Genomic DNA, 23810 nt, shown 5'->3' with positions numbered 1-23810 from the left:
TTTTGTTGCGGGTAGTAGATTGTAGGATGCCAGAGTATAGTGTCACAAATTATTGGTACAGTTGTGGCCAAAAGTATTGACATCCCTGCAATTTTGTCAGATAATACTCAGTTTCTTCCTGAAAATGATTGCAAACACAAATTCTTTGGTATTATTATCTTCATTTAATTTGTCTTAAATGAAAAAACACAAAAAGAATTGTCCTAAAGCCAAATTGGATATAATTCCACACCAAACATAAAAAAGAGGGTGGACAAAAGTATTGGTACTGTTCGAAAAATCAAGTGATGCTTCTCTAATTTGTGTAATTAACAGCACCTGTAACTTACCTGTGGCACCTAACAGGTGTTGGCAAAAACTAAATCACACTTGCAGCCAGTTGACATAGATTAAAGTTGACTCAACTTCTGTCCTGTGTCCTTGTTTGTACCACATTGAGCATGGAGAAAAGAAAGAAGACCAAAGAACTGTCTGAGGACTTGAGAAACCAAATTGTGAAGAAGCATGAGCAATCTCAAGGCTACAAGTCCATCTCCAAAGACCTGAATGTTCCTGTGTCTACCGTGCATAGTGTCATCAAGAAGTTTAAATCCCATGGCACTGTGGCTAACCTCCCTAGATGTGGACGGAAAAGAAAAATTGACAAGAGATTTCAACGCAAGATTGTGCGGATGTTGGATAAAGAACCTCGACTAACATCCAAACAAGTTCAAACTGCCCTGCAGTCCAAGGGTACAACAGTGTCAACCCGTACTATCCGTCGGCGGCTGAATGAAAAGGGACTGTATGGTAGGAGACCGAGGAAGACCCCACTTCTCACTCTGAGACATAAAAAAGCCAGGCTGGAGTTTGCCAAAACTTACCTGAAAAAGCCTAAAACGTTTTGGAAGAATGTTCTCTGGTCAGATGAGACAAAAGTAGAGCTTTTTGGGCAAAGGCATCAACATAGAGTTTACAGGAGAAAAAAAGAGGCATTCAAAGAAAAAAACACGGTCCCTACAGTCAAACATGGTGGAGGTTCCCTGATTTTTTTGGGTTGCTTTGCTGCCTCTGGCACTGGACTGCTTGACCGTGTGCATGGCATTATAAAGTCTGAAGACTGCCAACAAATTTTGCAGCATAATGTAGGGCCCAGTGTGAGAAAGATGGGTCTCCCTCAGAGGTCATGAGTCTTCTAGCAGGACAATGACCCAAAACACACTTCAAAAAGCACTAGAAAATGGTTTGAGAGAAAGTACTGGAGACTTCTAAGGTGGCCAGCAATGAGTCCAGACCTGAATCCCATAGAACACCTGTGGAGAGATCTAAAAAAGGCAGTTTGGAGAAGGCACCCTTCAAATATCAGGGACCTGGAGCAGTTTGCCAAAGAAGAATGGTCTAAAATTCCAGCAGAACATTGTAAGAAACTCATTGATGGTTACCGGAAGCGGTTGGTCGCAGTTATTTTGGCTAAAGGTTGTGCAACCAAGTATTAGGCTGAGGGTGCCAATACTTTTGTCTGGCCCATTTTTGGAGTTTTGTGTGAAATGATCAATGTTTTGCTTTTTGCTTCATTCTCTTTTGTGTTTTTTCATTTAAGACAAATTAAATGAAGATAATAATACCAAAGAATTTGTGTTTGCAATCATTTTCAGGAAGAAACTGAGTATTATCTGACAGAATTGCAGGGGTGTCAATACTTTTGGCCACAACTGTATATGATAGAGCATATGTAGAAAAGTTGTGGAGCAGAGTGTGCATAAAGGGTTACAGATAGCCTAAGTGTTATTCACACTATGTATGTCCCCAATATCATGTCACCGCCCATTATAGTTGCCGCTTAGAAGGTAATTATGCAATACCTGATGTGTGCTTTAAGAAAGAAGAACTCCTGTGCCTGTCAGTGGTGGCGTCCTGACAACATAGTATTGAGATACAATTCTCCTGCTTACTACATGCCCCATTTCCACTGACACTATACACAAGGGGTTAACGCTAGTACATCTCTGTTCATGAAGCTCCAGGAACTAGCTAAACACCCCCCCCTGTAACCCTGGTAACCGCTATACATATCCACTCTATAAACAAAGTCCCTGAGCCTGTGCAGTATGCACACAGGGACAGTGCGACGTCACTTCCGGTCCGCGAGTCTCACTTCCGGTTTGGCACTACCATAGGACGCATATAAAAAGCGCCTCAGGGCGAGAATATGCCAGAGGACGCCACCACTGACTGGCGCGGGAGCGCTTCTTTCTTAAAGCACACATCAGGTATTGCATAATTACCTTGGGTATAATGGGCGGTGACATGATATTGGGGACATACACAGTGTGAATAACACTTAGGCTATCTGTAACCCTTTATGCACACTCTGCTCCACAACTTTTCTACATATGCTCTATCATATCATTTGTGACACTATACTCTGGCATCCTACAATCTACTACCCGCAACAAAAATAGCAACAAAAATAGCTATATATATATATATATATATATATATATCTTCCTCTCTTTCCAAAGGAACAACACAACATTGACATAATATGTGGCCATTGCATATATGAAATGACTAACCTTGACTATGATAATTCCTTTCAGCCACTTTTCTTGGGCTGTCTTCTTGAGAGATTTTCTTCTCCTTCTGCACCTTATTCAAATTTCCAATACTGGTTTAAGGTAATACCTCCTTTCATATTTCAGCTCTATTTGGTGCTAGTCTACTAGACTATTTGATTGCCATATCCTTGTTTAACTATGGATCAACATACTGTATATATGTGTATATATGTGTTTAATCCCACCACTTTTGATCTATTGGGACATTCTTTGTGTTTTAATGATTTTTTGTCATTTTATTTTGGTATTTCGTTCTTCTGATATATGTTCTTTTGTATTTCAGTGATAAAGTGATAAAGGCTCGGACTGAGCCGAAACGTCTTATTTATATCGCTTCTACTGTGTGCTATAGTCTTGTTTGGCTCCCACATGTAATAAAATGAGCACTTATTTGCATCAAAATCTGTTTGAGTGTGCGGTGAATTAGACTAAATTTGTAATTGGGACCTACTGGTCCGTTGCACCTGCACCTCTTTAAAACTTGACTAGAGTGCACGCTAACTCCCCAGTTTACATGCTGTACTGCAGGCACCTGGGGTGAGGATACTGCCCCCTGGTGGTACGTAACTTCTGGATGTTTAACTGGCTCAGTGCAGACATAGGTAGATTCTCTTAAGATATGGATGGATCTGTCCTTAAACTGAACAAAGTCCATGTCAGGGTTCTGCAATGACATCATGCGCAGTTGTGCCTTACTGGAATCAGACAAAAGACCTTCAATGAACTGCTCTTTTAGCATTTCGTTCTCATCTGTTACACTGTCTGGATCAATTTGTTTAATGGCCCACAGCGCCTCCTGCAGGTTAAGGGCATAGTCTCTAACAGTGTCATGTGATTTCTGTCTGCAGCTGAAAAATCGCATCTTCATTTCTGAAGCAGTACAGGAGTCAAAAGTATCCTTTAATTTAGCGAAAATGTCTTTTACAGTCTTTTTATCAGTTGCTGGCCAAGATTTAACTTCTCTCTGAGCAGCTCCACTGAGCTGACTTGTTAGTATACTGACTTTCTGCTCCTCTGACATAAGGTAAATTTCAATCATGCTGCGCAGCTTCCCTTTGACGTCACTTTAGGTGTGCGATTCGCCAGTGTACTGTGGCAGCCATGTCGCACCCGGTATATAAGGTATGGTGAGAGGCAATATGGGAGCTGCAGCTGCTGCACCCTGAGCGTCACTGGGATTAGACATCTTCCCCCCCTAGTTAACCCTTGCAGGGGTTCGACTCACCACTTTAGTTGCTGCAGGTCGTTGCTCCTGTAGGACTTTAAGCACGCACGGAATCCTGTTCGAATTCTGTTCGTGATGCCAAAATCACGTGCCCCAGGGGCCGTGGGATACTCAGTACCGGGCCGGTTGTCTTAAAGGGATGTGTCACGGTGGCTGTGACCTGATCCGTCTCCCCAGGCGGTCATGTAAAAGGGGAGTATTGATTAGGGATAAAGTTTATGCAGTGATTCGTGACGCCAGTTGGAGTGTTCGACTGTAGTATAGCCAGCACTGCAGATGATCCCTGGGGGAGTAGATGGTGATGGCAGTGTAGATGTTAAACCCTCTCCAACCAGGGCTGACCCCCAGAGATTGTGATGGAAGTAGAAGGCACGGAGTAATAAGGCAGGAGACAAGAAAAGTCACTTTAACATTTACTGTAGTTCAGGTGCAGTTCAGAGGAGATATTACAACTCTCACGAGGTTACAGTCTGCTTTGCAAAATGGGAGTTATCCTTCACTCTGATGTGACTCAGTGTAAGCTTCCTGCTATTCTAATCCCTTCAGGGACCAAGGCTTCCCAGAGTTTTGAACTTCTAGTATAGCCTCTACTCTACTGTGTTTTCCTCCTCTGGCAACTTGCAGCTTGGTTCCTGTGTGAAGCTCAAGTTTCTTCTTGCACAATCCTCACTGATCCTAGTTTGCTGCCGCCTTCCCCGGGAAAACACTGCGCTGTTGGTTGTATAAACTCACACAGTCTCTCAGTTTACCACCCTGCTCTGAAAGCATGGATAGCCTAGGGGCTGATTCTCTGATTCTTTTTAGCGGTACTCCTGGAGGGAGCGCATGTCATCATGGCTGCCAGGAGCATTTTCTTCCTCCTTATTCACTGAAAACAACAACTCTCGACTCCTCCCCCTCTCAGGGTATGTCTGCAAAGCTCTAAGCTTCAGACAAGTAAGGGAGTGATGTTATGAATGGGTCACCGAGGAGGATGGCAGGAACAGGCTAAGCCATCAGAAAACCAGAGAGGTTGGTAACTAAGCAGATTGCAGACCCCTGATCCTATCAACACAACTAGCAGTAGCCGTGGAGCGTTCCTACGATGCCCTAGACGCTTTGGCACAGCCAGAGAACTAGCTAAGTGTCATGGTCACTGTGTGTCAGGACTCAGATGATGCCGCAAGGCGAACCCATAACACACGTGACCCTGGATACACCGCCTCCAGTGGGGCGCATTTAAATAATAAAAACGTGCCGGTGGATACGCCGCCTCCACCTGGCGAATTTAGGTATTACACGTTATACATACAATATCTGGAAACACCGCCTCCAGTAAGGCGCATTTAAATAATAAAGGGGGGAACCTGGGTAACTTTAACAATGGTGGGCCCTGCAATAGGGAAAAGGGAATGGAGACCTCCTGAGCTCCCCTGAGCCAGTGTCCCTGCACTCCTAACGTTCCCTATGCCGGTTTCGCACCGGGCGCCGCACGCGTACCTCAACGCCCTAGCTCGCCCTGAACCTAAACCCTCACTAGGGAATAGGTCGGTGCGGAAACTAATCCCACCACTGCACTAATAACACACATGAGGAAAGAGACAATACAGGGGAAACACCACTTAGCTTTGCTCTGTTGCGTGCGCTCCTAGCAACAGAGCCCTCCACCTGAGTGCATCTTCTCCTCCACCTGGATCCATCACCATAACAGGATCCTTCACCTTAGTGCAGCCTTGGAGCAGAGTCCAACACCAGTTGCAGCTGCTTAGTACCAGAGTCCCAAGGAAGTGTTCAGCTTCTGCCACGAAGTCAAGCATGCTTGAGTCCAGCTCAGCGGCCAAGTCCCACATGGTGAGCGCCACTCTCCATAGTAGCCACTCCACCAGACCATGCAGACACTTCCCGCTGACTCCATCACTGCGACCCCACCACGCCATGCCAGCCCTTCGTCCAGACACCATAGCTGCAACACGTCCCCCCTGACTAAGCTGCGCAGGACTCCTCACCAGCTCCATCCTTCCTCCAGGCTCTCCAAAAACAGAGTGAACACAAACTCATAATATCACAGGCAGTGATTGCACACCTCTAGCACACCTTTATAGGGTGTAACACCTGATACATGATTAAGTGCACAAAACCTAAAGTGCAATACCACAACCACCACCGGGGACAGTCAAAACACCTTTGAACTTAACCAAAGTAAAAAAAGTTCACCCAGTGATTTAAAACTGTCAGATCACTTCAGATCATGACAGTACCCCCTCCTTAATGAGGGGCCTCTGGACCCTCAAGACCACCCCTCATTAGGGAAACACCCACAGCAGGGACGCCCAGACCCTGAGTTCACCCCACCATTACCTGACACTTCAGGTTTATGACAAACGCCGCTGGTATTGGCAATACATGTTCATTTTGGAGGCACCACTCATCTCCACAGCGCCGACCTGGGGAACGAGATTATGTATGTGTATGTATGCTAAGAGCTGATCAGACTCCACAACACATTTCCAAGATGTTTTTTGGTGGGACCCATACATGCTCGTTCACACACAGGTCCGGACCTGAACGTTTATTGCACACATACATTTGTCATTTTTTTGGTGAACTCACTCTGGACTTGACAACAAAGGCGTCCCCCTGTGTCACCACACTCACACCCCCACTATTCACCAAGGGATCACCACCCTCCAACCCTCTTCACCATGAGGTCTGCGCCCCCCAGGGTTGGTTTAATGGCGAGGGTTGAGATTTGTCCCTACTCCCCCACAGCACACCAGCTGCTCACACCAGGAGGAGAAGGAACGCATATGGAGGAAATATACACTCACTGGCCGCCTCCACACGGCCAGGAGGGGCGGCTTCTACGGTGGTATTTGAAGATTTGGCGTAAACCCCGCGGACTCTACATCAGTCTGCTCATCACTGGAACTCACCCCTTCACCTCGGGGAACACCAAGCAGCTCCGTGGGGCACCATTCCTCCCACCTGCCTGGGTACGCCCACGTGCATGAGCAAGTCCCGTTCCCCAGCAGCGACTCCAGGGGCTTTTGCCAGACCCGCAATTTGCCAAAGCCGCCATTTTTTTTTTCTCTGGTTATCTGAGCAGAGGCCCCAGACCGTGATAACTGCTGCTGCAGCGGCTCTAAACACCTTGCCGCTCCCCACTCACATCAGTGAGGCCCGGCAGCAATTACTCAGCGGTCTCCACATGGCCAAAGCTCACCAGAAAAAAAAACCTGTAAGGCCTGTGATAATGTCATGGTCACTGTGTGTAAGGACGCAGATGATGCCGCAAGGCGAACCCATAACACACGTGACCCTGGATACACCGCCTCCAGTGGGGCGCATTTAAATAATAAAAACGTGCAGGTGGATACGCCGCCTCCACCTGGCGAATTTAGGTATTACATGTTATACATACAATATCTGGAAACACCGCCTCCAGTAAGGCGCATTTAAATAATAAAGGGGGGAACCTGGGTAACTTTAACAATGGTGGGCCCTGCAATAGGGAAAAGGGAATGGAGACCTCCTGAGCTCCCCTGAGCCAGTGTCCCTGCACTCCTAACGTTCCCTATGCCGGTTTGGCACCGGGCGCCGCACGCGTACCTCAACGCCCTAGCTCGCCCTGAACCTAAACCCTCACTAGGGAATAGGTCGGTGCGGAAACTAATCCCACCACTGCACTAATAACACACATGAGGAAAGAGACAATACAGGGGAAACACCACTTAGCTTTGCTCTGTTGCGTGCGCTCCTAGCAACAGAGCCCTCCACCTGAGTGCATCTTCTCCTCCACCTGGATCCATCACCATAACAGGATCCTTCACCTTAGTGCAGCCTTGGAGCAGAGTCCAACACCAGTTGCAGTTGCTTAGTACCAGAGTCCCAAGGAAGTGCTCAGCTTCTGCCACGAAGTCAAGCATGCTTGAGTCCAGCTCAGCGGCCAAGTCCCACATGGTGAGCGCCACTCTCCATAGTAGCCACTCCACCAGACCATGCAGACACTTCCCGCTGACTCCATCACTGCGACCCCACCACGCCATGCCAGCCCTTCATCCAGACACCATAGCTGCAACACGTCCCCCCTGGCTAAGCTGCGCAGGACTCCTCACCAGCTCCATCCTTCCTCCAGGCTCTCCAAAAACAGAGTGAACACAAACTCATAATATCACAGGCAGTGATTGCACACCTCTAGCACACCTTTATAGGGTGTAACACCTGATACATGATTAAGTGCACAAAACCTAAAGTGCAATACCACAACCACCATCGGGGACAGTCAAAACACCTTTGAACTTAACCAAAGTAAAAAAAAGTTCACCCAGTGATTTAAAACTGTCAGATCACTTCAGATCATGACACTAAGCCTAAAGCCAGAAAGGTGAAATCTAAACTGCCCCGGAGCAGATCCCCAAAGGAATATACAGCCCCCAAACATATATTGTCGGTGAGACAAGATTACACACAAACACAGGCAGAGAACAGACTGAGCACACAGTGGGGCCCAAGCTGTCTAGACAGGACAGAACAGAAAAGATACTGTCTGCAATCATGCACAAAACCTTAAAAAAATCCAACACATCTGATATACAAAAAACCTGAGGCCACATGACCTCACCCCCGCTAGATCAGCACTCTGGTATGAACTGGGAACAAAGCAAAAGATACTAACATAACAGGGGACTGAACAAACTGACACAAGCTGTAACATATGGAGTGGGGCCCAGCGCTACCCCCAGCAGGGAGTTTGCTGAACCCTAGCAACAAAGCAGAAAGCATAAAAAAGGCACAGCCAGATTAGATGCACAGGATTAGCAAAATAATCACTTAACTGAACCATGCAGATCAGGCAGGAGACAAAAGAACTCCAAATGCACAAGGAGGAAATCACCAGCAACCACCAAGAGCAGCCAGCTCAATTATATGCTCCCAGCCAGTAATCCCAGGTTCCCAATTATCGTCATCAGGTGGGAAACTTCCATCAACCTGGTCAGCTCCACTACTCCCAGTAACCACCAGAGGGAGCAGAGGGAGCTTCTGCTCAGAAGTCCGAGCAAGGGAATTCACAACAGTACCCCCCCTTGAAGAGGGGTCACCAAACCCTCATCCACACCACGAGGCCGATCAGGATGGGCACGGTGAAAGACATGAATCAATCTCTTGGCATGGATGCAGAGACCCAAGAATTATCCTCCTGGCCATAACCCTTCCACTTGACCAAGTACTGAAGTCTCCGTCTAGTTAGACAAGCATCCAATATTTTCTCTACCTCATACTCCAGATTACCCTTAACCAGTACAGGGTCAGGGGGTGCCGCCATGGGAACTACTGGCTCCACAAACCTTTTCAACAAAGATTTATGAAAAACGTTATGAATCTTAAACGTAACTGGAAGAGCCAAACGGAAAGAAACGGGGTTAAAGATTTCCAAAATCTTATAAGGTCCAATAAACCTTGGCTTGAATTTTGGAGATGCAACCTTCATGGGAATATTTTTTGAGGACAATCAAAACCATATCACCCACTTTAAACCGGGGACCAATGGTCCTATGCAGGTTGGAAAACCGTTGGGCCTTTTCCTGAGAGTGGGACAACTTATCCACTGCTTGGTCCCAAATCTGCCGCATTCTATCTACCACAGAATCCACACCTGGGCAGGCAGAAGCTTCAGCCTGCCCCGAAGAAAATCGAGAATGAAACCCAAAGTTACAAAAGAAAGGAGACATCAAAGTGACAGAACTAGCCTTATTGGTTAGCGCGAATTCGGCCAAGGGCAAAAATGAGACCCAATCATCCTGATCAGCTGATTTGCAACATCTCAAATAGGACTCCAAAGTCTGGTTTGTTCTCTCAGTCTGCACATTGGTCTGAGGATGAAATGCAGAGGAGAAAGACAACTGAATTCCCAGGTTGGAACAAAAAGCTCTCCAAAATCTGGAAACAAACAGGACCCCTCTGTCCGACACAATGTTCTCAGGAATCACGTGCAAACGAACCACTTGTTGTAAAAACAAGGGCACCAACTCAGAAGAAGATCGAAACTTTGGGAGTGGTACAAGATGGACCATCTTAGAAAATCTTTCACAGATCACCCAAATAACAGTCATTCTCTGAGAAACAGGGAGTTCAAAGATAAAATCCATTGAGATATGGGTCGATGGCATCCTGGGCACTGGCAGGGGCATCAACAAACCACTAGGGCGAGAACAGGGCTTAAACAAGTCCCACAGGACTGCACAAAATTCCTGACATCACGGGACAAGGCAGGCCACCAAAAAGACCGACTCACCAAATCTCTGATACCAAAGATACCTGGATGACCAGTAGGGTGACCGCAAAAAATCGATGTCGGAATTTTGTCCGTCTGGACCCCACAAAATGATTCCCCTTTCCAGATATTGAGATAGCCAAAATTTGAGCTCGATCAAATGACGTTAACCCGTGCCGCTCGTCGCTCAAAGTTTGAAAAAATCCAAATTGAGGTATTTTAAGATTTAGGTATTTTGCATAGTCTGTTAGACCATAAAGAATGTGACAACAACATTGCAGAAATAGCCCTGACCAAATTTTCGAACCATTTGTGGTATTTGAATGCAGAGTTGGTGGGATTATCGTTTTTTGATCCCACCATTACAGACAATGAAAAGTTGTTAATGGCTAATAAATTGCTCAGTAGCACAGATGAACCATCAGAGCACGCTAGGGTTGTAAATCCAAAAGTTAGGAAAGAAAAATTAAAAGAGGTAGTAAGTAACCGACTTAAACGACCTTCTGACAAAAGATGAAGAACAAAAGCAATATGTCCTGCAAGTTGTAAGCAAATGCCGAGCATTATATTCTGACGCTTCAAAAACTACTTTAACAAAAGCTCTAGAATAGATTAGATAACTATGTAAAATTATCAACTCATGTAGGTTAGCGTGCTCTGATGGTTCATCTGTGCTACTGAGCAATTTATTAGCCATTAACAACTTTTAATCAACAAGATTCTGACATTTTTCCCCCCCCATATGAGATCCGGTCACCCTAATGACCAGCCAACGCGGAGCAATGAATTTCAGACATTACTCTTTTCCTCCACTGGTCAGGGACATACAATTTACCCATAGGGCATCGTTCAGGTTTATCCTCCTGAAATTCCTCCAGGGCACGTCTCAAATTAGGAGAGATGGCGGAGAGAACTACTCCCTCATTTAAGCCCCCGTTACACACAGCGAGATTGCTAGCGATATTGCTAAAGCGACAACGATTTTGTGACGCAACAGTGACATCGTTAGCGATCTCGCTAAGTGTGACACGTGGTAACGACCGGCTCGCTGCTGCGATGTCACTGATCGTGCGCGATCGTTCAGGATCATTTTTTGATCGCTGGCGTCACGCTGACCAGCATGCATCGCTGTGTTTGAAGCCCTTTATCAACGACGAGCGACCTCGTTAGCGACTCCGAACTCTGCAACGTAGGCGTGATTAAACTTTGTGTTAGTAACGTCCCCTTAGCGCCAATAGGTTGCCGCAACAGCGACTTCATTATAAAAGACTCTGTAGCTTCGCTCCCAGTCCATTGCTCCTGAGCGTTGTGTTGAGCTGGTATACCTGTTGAGTTGCCGTGCGAGTCACAACTGCATTTTCTCCCTGGTTCATCGACCCTGTTGGAGTCGCTATTGCGTAATTTCAGTGTATTATCATCGATTTTCTGGATTTTGCTCTGTCTTTGCAAGGTAGGTATTGATTATGGGTTCTCATAATAGGGTCTTTGTGGTTTTTTTTTTTTTTTTTTATATATATATTCCACAGACTTCATTTTTTTTTCTTTTTTTGATGGGCAGCCATATAACTTTTACAGCCACGCCCGCCCCTGCCATTGTTCTTTGTTTGAATGTGTTTTCTTTCTTTTTTAGTATGGGCAGCCATTTTACTTTTACAGCCGCGCCCGCCACCGCCATTGGACTTTTTCTGGTTACCATTTCCATTAATAATTAATTGAGCTATCTGATATATGTAAAGTTATCATTTAAACATGTGCAGTTATATTAATTTTTTGTTGTTGCTTTATCCACATTTCTAATCTTTGCCGTTTATTTTCCAGTTTGCACAGCATGAATATGAACACCGCGGAGCGTGTGGTTGTTGTTGCTGCGCTACTGATGGAGGGAGATCGGCAACAAGAGGAACTGATGCAACAGAGGCGATCCAAACGAAAGCGTCGCATGTGGACCCGAGAATGGCTGCAGCAGAGGGATAAATTCTCACATATGCAATTACTACGAGAGTTGCAGGAGAAGAATCCGCATGACTTCCGGAACTATCTTCGTTTGTCAGAGGAATCCTTCCAACTCTTACTGGAGACTGTAAAGCCGCTTATTGAATGTCAAGACACAGTGATGCGTGCAGCTGTCCCGGCAGACGAAAGATGGGCAGTGACGCTGCGATACCTAGCCACTGGACGTTCTCTGCAAGACTTACAATTTTCGGCTGCAGTTTCGAGGTCTTTGCTCAGCAGTTTAATCCCAGAGACATGCAAGGCAATAGTACAAGGTCTACGGAGCTACATGCCGTTTCCAAAAACGGAGGCAGAATGGCAAAAAATATCATCGGACTTTGAGCTCATTTGGCAGTTCCCTAATTGTGGTGGGGCTTTGGACGGAAACATGTACGGATCACGCAACCACCAAACAGCGGATCGTATTATTACAACTACAAGGGCTATTTCAGCATAATCCTGGTGGCCCTTGTAAATGCCAATTATGAGTTTATAAACGTTGATGTTGGCATGTATGGGAGAGTTTCGGATGGTGGTGTGCTTGAGAACACAATTTTTGGTGAGCGCTTGACTAACGGTGAACTGCACTTGTCTCCCAATTGTGACACAAAAGGCAACCTAAATTTTGTTTTTGTGGGCGATGAAGCATTTCTCCTGCATGCGAATCTTGTCAAACCATACCCACAAAAATTCTGATGGCAGAAAGAAGAATATTTAACTACCGTTTGTCACGGGCACGACTGTTGTGGAGAATGCCTTTGGCATCATGGCCAACCGCTTCAGAGTGTTCCACACACCCATAAACTTGAAGCTAGAATCCATAGACGCTGTGGTATTGGCATGTTGCATTCTGCATAATTTCCTAAGATGCCGCGATGCTATTGCGTATAGTCCTCCTGGATGTATGGACTCAGCTGACCAAACCAACGGTGAAGTGGTGCTCGGCGACTGGAGGGAAAATGATCCTGCAATTGCTGGACAACAACCTGTGATATACGGCAGAACAAGGGATGATGCCAAGGCCTGCAGAGACAAATACTGTACATATTTTAATGGACCTGGTGCTGTACCTTGGCAGCATCAGATCTAGTGGCCTACAGATCACTGTAGTTGTTTTCAAGCTCATTTGTTGTTGTTCTGCTATTTGTTGTCATTTTATGTTATTGTATTAAATAAAATAAAAGCTACGTTTAACTGTAAAAAAGCTTTAGGGTATGTGCACACGCTGCGGTTTTGGCCCTGCAGAACTGCAGCAGTTCCGCAGACATGGTACTTTACCATGTTAGCCTATGGGTTTTCAAAACCGCAGTGCTCACGCTGCGGTTTTTTACCTGCGGAAAAGCTGCAGTTTTTTTTCCGCAGCATGTCAATTGTTTCTGCGGATTCTGCTGCGGTTTGCCACCTATTCCATTGTCCAGGTGTCAAACAGCAGGGCAAAACCGCAGGCCAAACCGCAGCAAAACCGCAGGTCACTTTACCTGCGGTTTTACCTGCGGTTCCGCGGGAAAAAACCCGCAGGTGAATCTGCAGTGTGTGCACATACCCTTATGGTTCTTTCACACATAAGGGCGGGCAGGGGAAAGGGGAGTGATATCTATTTTTTAATATGCCTGGTGGTGTTTTACTTAGTTAACTCGTGTTGGAAAACCCTTCAAAAATTTAAAAAAAAAGGTTAAACCAAAAATTATTTTTCGTAGTTACGTCGAAAAACGCACGATCAAAAATACACATAAAAATCACATTGGTTCCGCTGACAGCGTCTTCTACACAGAAAACTTTCCCTCTCCCCAGCATATTAGGTATAAGCATACACAGGTCATATTGCATTATAAGTTCCGCTGTCCAATTTCCAAAATTTTAACAAAAAAGGAAAAATAAAAAAAAAAAAAAAGAAAAGAGCTGCAGTGTAGTTTTTTTATTTGGTAAATTAAAAAAAGGGCAAATTTTTTTTTAAAAAAGAATACCGAAATAAAAGTTAAGCACCTGAAGGGTTAGTAAAGTCTGTGATTGTGGTTATTCTAATAAATACTCCTCCAGGGTGCTTCAGATTTGATGTTAAGCCAACCTTTGGTAAGTAAAGGGGTTAAGACTAGAGTTGAGCGATACCATCCGATACTTCAAAGTATCGTATCGGATGGTATCGGCCGATCTTTAAAAAAAAGTATCGGTATCGCCGATTCCGATACCGGAAGTCCCATTCAAGTCTATGGGACTTCCGGTATCGGAATAAGAAAAACCCTTTCCTGCCCTTGTACAGCCTCTCTGGGGTCTGTACGGGCCTTTCGGGGGGCTGTGCCGGCCTGCCAGGGGGTCTGTGCAGGCTCCGGTGGTCTGTGCCGGCCTGCCGGTGGTCTGTGCAGGCTCCGGGGGGCTGTGCCGGCCTGCCGGGGGGCTGTGCCGGCCTGCCGGGGGGCTGTGCCGGCCTGCCGGGGGGCTGTGCAGGCTCCGGGGGGCTGTGCCGGCCTGCCGGGGGGCTGTGCCGGCCTGCCGGGGGGCTGTGCCGGCCTGCCGGTGGTCTGTGCAGGCTCCGGGGGTCTGTGCAGGCATCGTCCGATGGGACTACAAGTCCCATCGGGCGATGCCTGCTACCATGACAGTGATTGACACATTAGCCAATGATGGGACAGTAGTAGTCCCATCATCCGGCTAATGTGTTGAATGTAAAAAAAAAAAAAAATTACATGCTACATACATACAACATACTACATACATGCTACATTCATACTACATAAATACTACATGCAACATACATACTACATATATACTACATGCATGCTACATACATACTACATATATACTACATGCATGCTACATACATACTACATGCTACATACATACTACATGCATACTACATACATGCTACATACATACAACATGCATACTACATACATGCTACATTCATACTACATGCAACATACATACTACATATATACTACATGCATGCTACATACATACTGCATACTACATGCTACATACATACTACATATATACTACATGCATGCTACATACATACTACATGCTACATACATACCACATACATACTACATATATACTACATGCATGCTACATACATACTACATATATACTACATGCATGCTACATACATACTACATGCTACATACATACTACATACATACTACATATATACTACATACATGCTACATACATACTACATGCATGCTACATACATACTACATGCTACATACATACCACATACATGCTACATATATACTACATGCATGCTACATACATACTACATATATACTACATGCATGCTACATACATACTACATGCTACATACATACCACATACATACTACATATATACTACATGCATGCTACATACATACTACATATATACTACATGCATGCTACATACATACTACATGCTACATACATACTACATACATACTACATACATGCTACATACATACTACATGCATGCTACATACATACTACATGCTACATACATACTACATACATACTACATACATACTACATATATACTACATGCATGCTACATACATACTACATATATACTACATGCATGCTACATACATACTACATGCTACATACATACCACATACATACTACATATATACTACATGCATGCTACATACATACTACATATATACTACATGCATGCTACATACATACTACATGCTACATACATACCACATACATACTACATATATACTACATGCATGCTACATACATACTACATATATACTACATGCATGCTACATACATACTACATGCTACATACATACTACATACATACTACATACATACTACATACATGCTACATACATACTACATGCATGCTACATACATACTACATACATACTACATATATACTACATGCATGCTACATACATACTACATATATACTACATGCATGCTACATACATACTACATGCTACATACATACCACATACATACTACATATATACTACATGCATGCTACATACATACTACATATATACTACATGCATGCTACATACATACTACATGCTACATACATACTACATACATACTACATACATGCTACATACATACTACATGCATGCTACATACATACTACATGCTACATACATACCACATACATGCTACATATATACTACATGCATGCTACATACATACTACATATATACTACATGCATGCTACATACATACTGCATGCTACATGCATGCTACATACATACTACATACATACTACATGCTACATACATACCACATATATACTACATACATACAATACATTCATACAATACATACATAGACATACAGTACATATAACATAGAGTAACATACTTACCAATACTTGTCACATTGTTCCCCGAAGCCATTGTCGTCTATTGCTGGGAATTTCCCACACAGCAATGGCATAAAGTGAGACTAGGGACTTTTTTTTTTTTAAGTGGCGGAGGAATACAGTGCGGAAGGATACCTACCTTCCGTCATTGGATTCCTGCAGCCCGTAGAGAACGGCAGCATCATCTGATGCTGCAGTTCTCTACCCAAGATCGTCGTGGGACACACTCGTGGACTGCTTCGGATCGTGGGTGAGTATTTTTGTGGTTTGTTATGTTAATATTTATTCCGGAAAGACAATGGCTTCGGGGAACAATGTGACAAGTATTGGTAAGTATGTTACTCTATGTTATATGTACTGTATGTCTATGTATGTATTGTATGAATGTATTGTATGTATGTAGTATATATGTGGTATGTATGTAGCATGTAGTATGTATGTAGTATGTATGTAGCATGCATGTAGCATGTAGTATGTATGTAGCATGCATGTAGCATGTAGTATGTATGTAGCATGCATGTAGTATATATGTAGTATGTATGTAGCATGCATGTAGTATATATGTAGCATGTATGTAGTATGTATATGGTATGTATGTAGCATGTAGCATGTATGTAGCATGTATGTAGCATGTATGTAGCATGTATGTGGTATGTATGTAGCATGTATGTAGTATGTATGTGGTATGTATGTAGCATGTAGTATATATGTAGCATGCATGTAGTATGTATGTGGTATGTATGTAGCATGTAGTATATATGTAGCATGCATGTAGTATATATGTAGCATGCATGTAGCATGCATGTAGTATATATGTAGTATGTATGTAGCATGCATGTAGTATGTATGTAGCATGTATGTAGCATGTATGTAGTATGTATGTAGTATATATGTAGTATGTATGTAGCATGTAGTATGTATGTAGTATTTTTTTTTTTTTTTTTTTTTTTAACATTTAACACATTAGCCGGATGATGGGACTACTACTGTCCCATCATTGGCTAATGTGTCAATCACTGTCATGGTAGCAGGCATCGCCCGATGGGACTTGTAGTCCCATCGGACGATGCTTGCACAGACCCCCGGACATCAGCACAGCCCCCCGGCAGGCCGGCACAGCCCCCCGGCAGGCCGGTACAGACCCCCACAGGGTGCACAGCCCCCCGGCAGGCCGGCACAGCCCCCCGGCAGGCCGGTACAGACCCCGGGCAGTCCACACAGCCCCCCGGCAGGCCGGCACAGCCCCCCGGCAGGCCGGCAGAGACCCCCGGAAGGCCCGAAATGACGGCGCATCATGATGCGCACACACCGCGCATCATGATGACGTCAGGCCGTCAATCAACTGAACTTCCGATTCCGATGCCGAATTCCGATATTGAAAAAATATCGGAAGTCGGTATCGGAATTCCGATACAGCAAGTATCGGCCGATACCCGATACTTGCGGTATCGGAATGCTCAACACTAGTTAAGACAGCACACCTCAACATCGCAAACAAGGTGCTGAACGCCCGAACGCCATGTTTTAACAGCAATGTGCGCCACGCCGCTCTAATCATGAAGTATCGCGCCCTGATATGGACGCAGCTGCGTCACTACCGGCGCCAGCGCGGCTTTATGATGTCACGACGCACAAGTGGGCGTCGTTAATATGGCGTCGAGAATATTAGAGATTTAAAACATGGCGTCCAGGCGTGCAACACCTTGGGGTGATGTTGAGGTGCGCTACCTAATCAGCGAATTTGATGCTCGAGACTATGAATGTCTCCATCACACTACCCATCCTATGCGGCACAAAAAAAGGTGCTGCGCAAGATAAAAAGGGGCCTATCCCGGGAATTTGGGATTGAACGGACAGCAACGCAAATAAGAAAAAAAATTGCGGACCTGCGTTACCGCTCCAGTGACCGGATAGCCAGAATCCGACAACAAAATGAACGGCGTCGTGGTAAGTGTTTTTTAGCCTACATTTTTTTTTTTATCTGAAAATGTGGGTAAATAAACTGTGCGCAGGCTGTCCGGGAACCATGGTCTCACCAGTTTTATGCATTTATATAATGCATAGCAATAATGGACCATTGATATTTCATAAACTGAAAGTGAAAGTATTTTTAAATTTCCAAAAGTAGTTATGTGGAATGTTAATAAAACTTGGAAAACACAATCACAGGCAATTTAACCCGTTTACAACCAAGGGTGCTTTACACGTTAACACCAGGTCCAATTATTACAAATCAGACCACTGTCCCTTGATGAGGTAATAACTCAGGAATGCTTCCATTGAGACCGGTGATTATGACATTGTTTTCTCGTAACAAAATGTGCATCATGTTTGAGGGTAAATGGGAAATTAGCGTCCAATGTAGGAAAAGGGTGGAAAATAAAAAAAAATGTATAGTGTGTCAAAACCACAACATATAACCTGGATATAAATCCATCTCCACCGTACACGCCTGCACCACCAGTACCATCCCCATCTGCACCACCTTCTCCAGGTGGTACACCAACAATTGCCACCCCATCTCCTGTTGTAACGCCGCCTCCAAATTTGGCCTCTACCATTTCCTCCCCCGATGTTGGATTCTCCCCAGCATCATTCCAGGACACTGCTTCTGGCTCATCTTCCAAGAATTACAGCTAATAATTTAAAAGCTTCGTGGTTGTTAGAACTGATATTTTGGTATTCAAAGGATGATGGCCTGTCGTGTAATTTTTTGTTTTGTGTGTGTTTTCATAGCCGCTGCAGCCACAGGATCGGGGTGGGCTATAAGCTCCGACGACGAAGAAGCAGGGGTGCCCCAAAACCGTAAGTGTTAAACAAGAAACATGTTCCTGTTGTTAGATATTGAAACAGAATAAAGCCTGGTTAACTTCTACTCTTACCTCAACAGCACTGAACACCATTCTACAAGATCTTGTGGTCTCGCAGCGGCGGATGATTGCTGCCATAAATGCAGCAACACGGGGTGATGCTGGAGAGGTTGGTGGCTTTCATGGCTCAGGCCCGCAGGCACTAATTTTTTTTTTTTTGGATTTGAGTGTTCTGTATGTTTTCACCCTAAACCGTTTACTATGTTTTATAAAAACTTAAGAGTGAAATTTACCGCTGTTGTGTGTACTTTTTTAAAAAAAAAAAGAAAGAAAAAAACATAAAATAACTACATACAAAAACACCTTTACCCATTTTTAAAGTACGAGTTTGCCCATTTGAGTCAAGTTTACCCCACAAAGGAAACTGGCTAGATGTGCGGTTAGTGCTTAGAACCGCCATCTGAAGTCAGCAAGGGACTGACATTGCACCTACACATCAAACAACCCTAAAATAATTAAAAATTAAATATACCCATTATATCTGGCCATTCCTAAATTTCCGGCACGATGGCCGTCCTCACCTGACGTTAACTCATCCCACAACGCATGATTTGTAGCACACCCAAAAAAGTGTATGGAGAATGTATAAAAGTAGACCAGAATTAAATTGCAACATAAATTTTTAATAACAGTACGCAAAATGTAAAACATGACAGTTAGGCAATATTATTAGAACAAAATGAATACGTTAACAAAACACAAGAATCACAACTGCTGGTAATATGGGTCTGAGTCATTAAACCGCTGCCTTGGTGGGGTGAAGTAGAAATTTTGCGGGGACCAAGATTTTGATTTGGTGTACTGTCTATCCCCCTCCGCATTGCACTCTCCAGAGGTTCCTGTGTGTGAGGCAAGGAGGTAAACGGTAGAGGCTGTCTGTCAACGAGGGCTGTCGTGCCACAGAGTTTCTTCGTAGCCGCTCTGCTTAAAGCTTCCAGAATGATCCTCTCTGCGTGAACACGCTGACTTTCTTCAAGACTTTTTTTTTTTCATTGACATAATGTGCAATACCGGTGATTACTGATTGTGTTTGCTGCAGTGTGAGGACTTTTTAAGCAATGTCGATGAATTTCGGTGTATCTGAGCTGGGGGCCTTTCTTTTTCGCGATGAAGACTGCAGTCACCGTGGTAATGATAAAGGGGCAGTTTAGTTGTTATCCTCTTGCACGATAGTCATGCAGTCGATGTCGTGACTGTCTGCAGTTGTCGACAAGGCATCATCGGGCACCTGCAGTAACATAATAAAAGGAACATTAAAGCAAAGAAATCTAGGTTATGTAAATCATACTACAACATAACATGCTATAACCCGTCTAAGAAGTTATGTTAAACCAGCGGTACTAATATATATGTTACCTAGCTTTGTACATGCCACACTACAATGCTATTTAGGTGGAAGAAAAAAAGGTTCTTACATCTCCTGAGGGTGAATCTGACTGGATCTCGGGTTCTTCTGGCAACATGGATACCATCCTTCTTTGTACCTCCTGGTCTCTCGTGAAGGACATTAAATCATAGTATCAAAGCTTTGGTACATAGACATCCTCAGTACCAGCACCTGATTTTGTAATTTTTTCAACCTTGTTCAGTTCCTTCTTATACACGGTGCGGAGGCATTGTATTTTTTTTTTCACGACAGCCTCATCCACTGTCTCTGTTGGGTTGTGAATTCTGTACAGCTCAATAAGCTGCTCGTATGCCTCCCTTTTTTTTATCCTGTTGCTGTAGTCTGCAGATTTAATTTTCCACAGACACGGCAGGGATCGATATTTCTCTATTAGTTCGCTGATGAACTCTTGTTTGTCGGACGACATCTGAAAAAAAAATAAGTTGAGAAAAGGTTATCAAACTATTATTATATAAAAGGAAACGATGCCAGTGCAAAGGCTGAATAATAGGAGAAGGTAATAATTGTTACATGAGAGGAAAAGATGGCCCATTTGTTATGAATGAGTCACCGTAGGAGGCAAAAACAGAAATACTAGCTAAGTCCAGAAAACCAGAGAAGTTGGCAGCTATCGGATTGCAGACCCCTGAACCTATCAACAACAACTAGCAGTAGCCGTGGGGGGTTCCTACGGTGCCCTAGACCCCTCGATCACAGCCGGAGAACTACATAGCCTAAAGACAGAAAGGGAAATCTAAACTGCCCCAGAGCAGACCCCAAAGCAATAGGCAGCCCCCAACATATAATGACGGTGAAGCAAGATGAAAAAACACTCACACAGATAGAAAGATAGGCTGAGCAAATGATGGGGCCAAGCTAACTAAATAGGACAGGATAGAAAGGCTGCTGTCTGCAATCCACCAAAAACCCTATCAAAACAAGGGCCAACAGGCTGATAGGGAAAAAGGCCCTGAAGACGCTAGGCTTCAAAAAGACTATATCAGCACTCAGGTATTATCTGAAGACAGAGCAAAAAGGAATTCAACTCACCCCAGCAGGGAATGGCAGAAATTCAGAAAAACAAGGCAAAACAAAACAAAACACAAATGCAAAAAGCAGTGCAGAAAACTTAGCTTTTGAGGAGTAGGAATCAGACTGGTGTCCTAGAATCCCTCAGAGAGATCACCAGCAAGGCAGAAGGGCGTTGGCTGCCTTATATCCAGTCAGCAATTCCCGTCACCCAGTCATCATCATCATACCCAGGTGCTTGGAAATCAGCCTCACTACCTTCCTTCACCAGAAGAGGGAGTTCATCAGACCTCAATGGTGAAGGGGAAAATGAACTCACAACAGTACCTCCCCCTTGAGGAGGGGTCACCGAACCCTCATCCACGCCACCAGGGCGATCAAGGTAAGCCCGATGAAAGGCACGCACCAATCTTTTGTCATGAATATCAGAGGCAGAGACCCAGGAATTATCCTCCTGACCATAACCTTTCCACTTAGCCAAATACTAGAGTCTCCGTCTAGCCAGACGGGAATCCAGTATCCTCTCTACCTCATATTCCATGTTACCTTCAACCAATACAGGGTCCGGAGGTGCCACCCCAGGAACTACTGGTTCAACAAACCTCTTCAACAAGGACTTATGAAACACATTATGGATTTTAAATGTGACAGGAAGAGCCAAACGAAAAGAGACCGGATTAATAATCTCCAAAATCTTGTAAGGTCCAATAAATCTAGGCTTAAACTTAGGAGAAGCCACCTTCATAGCGATATTCTTTGATGATAACCAAACCATATCATCAACCTTAAACTGGGGACCAATGGTCCTATGTCAGTTGGAAAACCGCTGGGCCTTTTCCTGGGAGAGAGATAACTTATCCACCACTTGGTCCCAGATCTGGTGCATTCTCCACCACAGTGTCAACACCTGGGCAGGCAGAAGGCTACACCTGCCCTGAAGAAAATCGAGGATGAAACCCAAAGTTACAAAAAAAAGGTGACATCAAAGTGGCAGAACTAGCTCTATTATTTAAAGCAAATTCGGCCAAGGGCAAAAATGAAACCCAATCATCCTGATCAGCGGAAATAAAACATCTCAAATACGACTCCAAGGTCTGGTTTGTTCTCTCCGTCTGCCCATTGGTCTGCGGGTGAAAAGCAAAGGAGAAGGACAACTGAATTCCCAGCTTGGAACAGAAAGTCCTCCAAAATCTAGACACAAACTGAACTCCTCTGTCAGATACAATGTTCTCAGGAATCCCGTGCAAGCGAACCACCTGTTGCAAAAACAGGGGCACCAACTCAGAGGAAGATGGCAACTTAGGGAGAGGTACAAGATGAACCATCTTAGAGAATCTATCACAAATCACCCAAATAACAGTCATTCTCTGAGAGACAGGCATATCAGAGATGAAATCCATTGAAATATGGGTCCATGGCCTCCTGGGGACCGGCAAAGGTATCAACAACCCACTAGAGTGAGAACAAGGTTTAGACCGGGAGCAAGTCCCACAGGACTGCACAAAATTCCTGACATCACGAGACAAGGCGGGCCACCAAAAAGACCGACTCACCAGATCTCTAGTACCAAAAATACCTGGATGACCAGCCAATGCAGAGCAATGAACTTCAGACATCACCCTCTTCTTCCACTGGTCAGGAACATACAACATTCCCCTGGGACAACGCTCAGGTTTGTCCTCCTGGAACTCTTCCAGAGCACGTCTCAAATCGGGCGAGATGGCAGAAAGAACTACCCCTTTGCCTAAGATGGTAGCAGGCTTGGTCACCACAGGAGAATCAGCAAAGAAGCTCCTAGAGAGAGCGTCAGCCTTGACATTCTTAGTGCCAGGAAGAAAAGAGACCACAAAATCAAAACGTGTAAAAAACAAGGCCCACCTAGCCTGTCTAGGGTTCAAGCATTTGGCCGACTCCAGGTAAATCAAATTCTTGTGGTCAGTGAGGACCACGACTTGATGTTTATCTCCCTCCAACAAATGTCTCCACTCCTCAAATGCCCATTTCATGGCTAACAGTTCCCGATTCCCCACGTCATAGTTACATTCAGATGGAGAGAACTTTCGGGAAAAGAAAGCACAGGGATTCATTTTAGATGTTACAGGATCGATCCTTTTGGGACAAAACAGCTCCTGCACCAATCTCAGAA

General features: G+C 44.5%; 1 long non-coding RNA gene across 1 annotated transcript; it reads left to right on the top strand.

Annotated features, from left to right (window-relative positions):
* The first annotated feature begins 2139 nt into the window (after nucleotides 1-2139).
* LOC141055634 (uncharacterized) lies at nucleotides 2140-19465 on the top strand. Its single transcript, XR_012221503.1, has 4 exons — nucleotides 2140-2249; nucleotides 2580-2657; nucleotides 19115-19183; nucleotides 19269-19465. It is a non-coding gene; the product is annotated as an uncharacterized lncRNA (long non-coding RNA).
* The last annotated feature ends 4345 nt before the right edge of the window (nucleotides 19466-23810 follow it).

This window comes from Dendrobates tinctorius, unplaced genomic scaffold (genome assembly GCF_039654945.1).
Source record: "Dendrobates tinctorius isolate UK_male_01 unplaced genomic scaffold, ASM3965494v1 ptg000189l, whole genome shotgun sequence".
Lineage (NCBI taxonomy): Eukaryota > Metazoa > Chordata > Amphibia > Anura > Dendrobatidae > Dendrobates > Dendrobates tinctorius.
The sequence above is the reverse complement of the archived record's forward strand: the minus strand, read 5'-3'. Positions and strand labels throughout refer to the sequence as shown.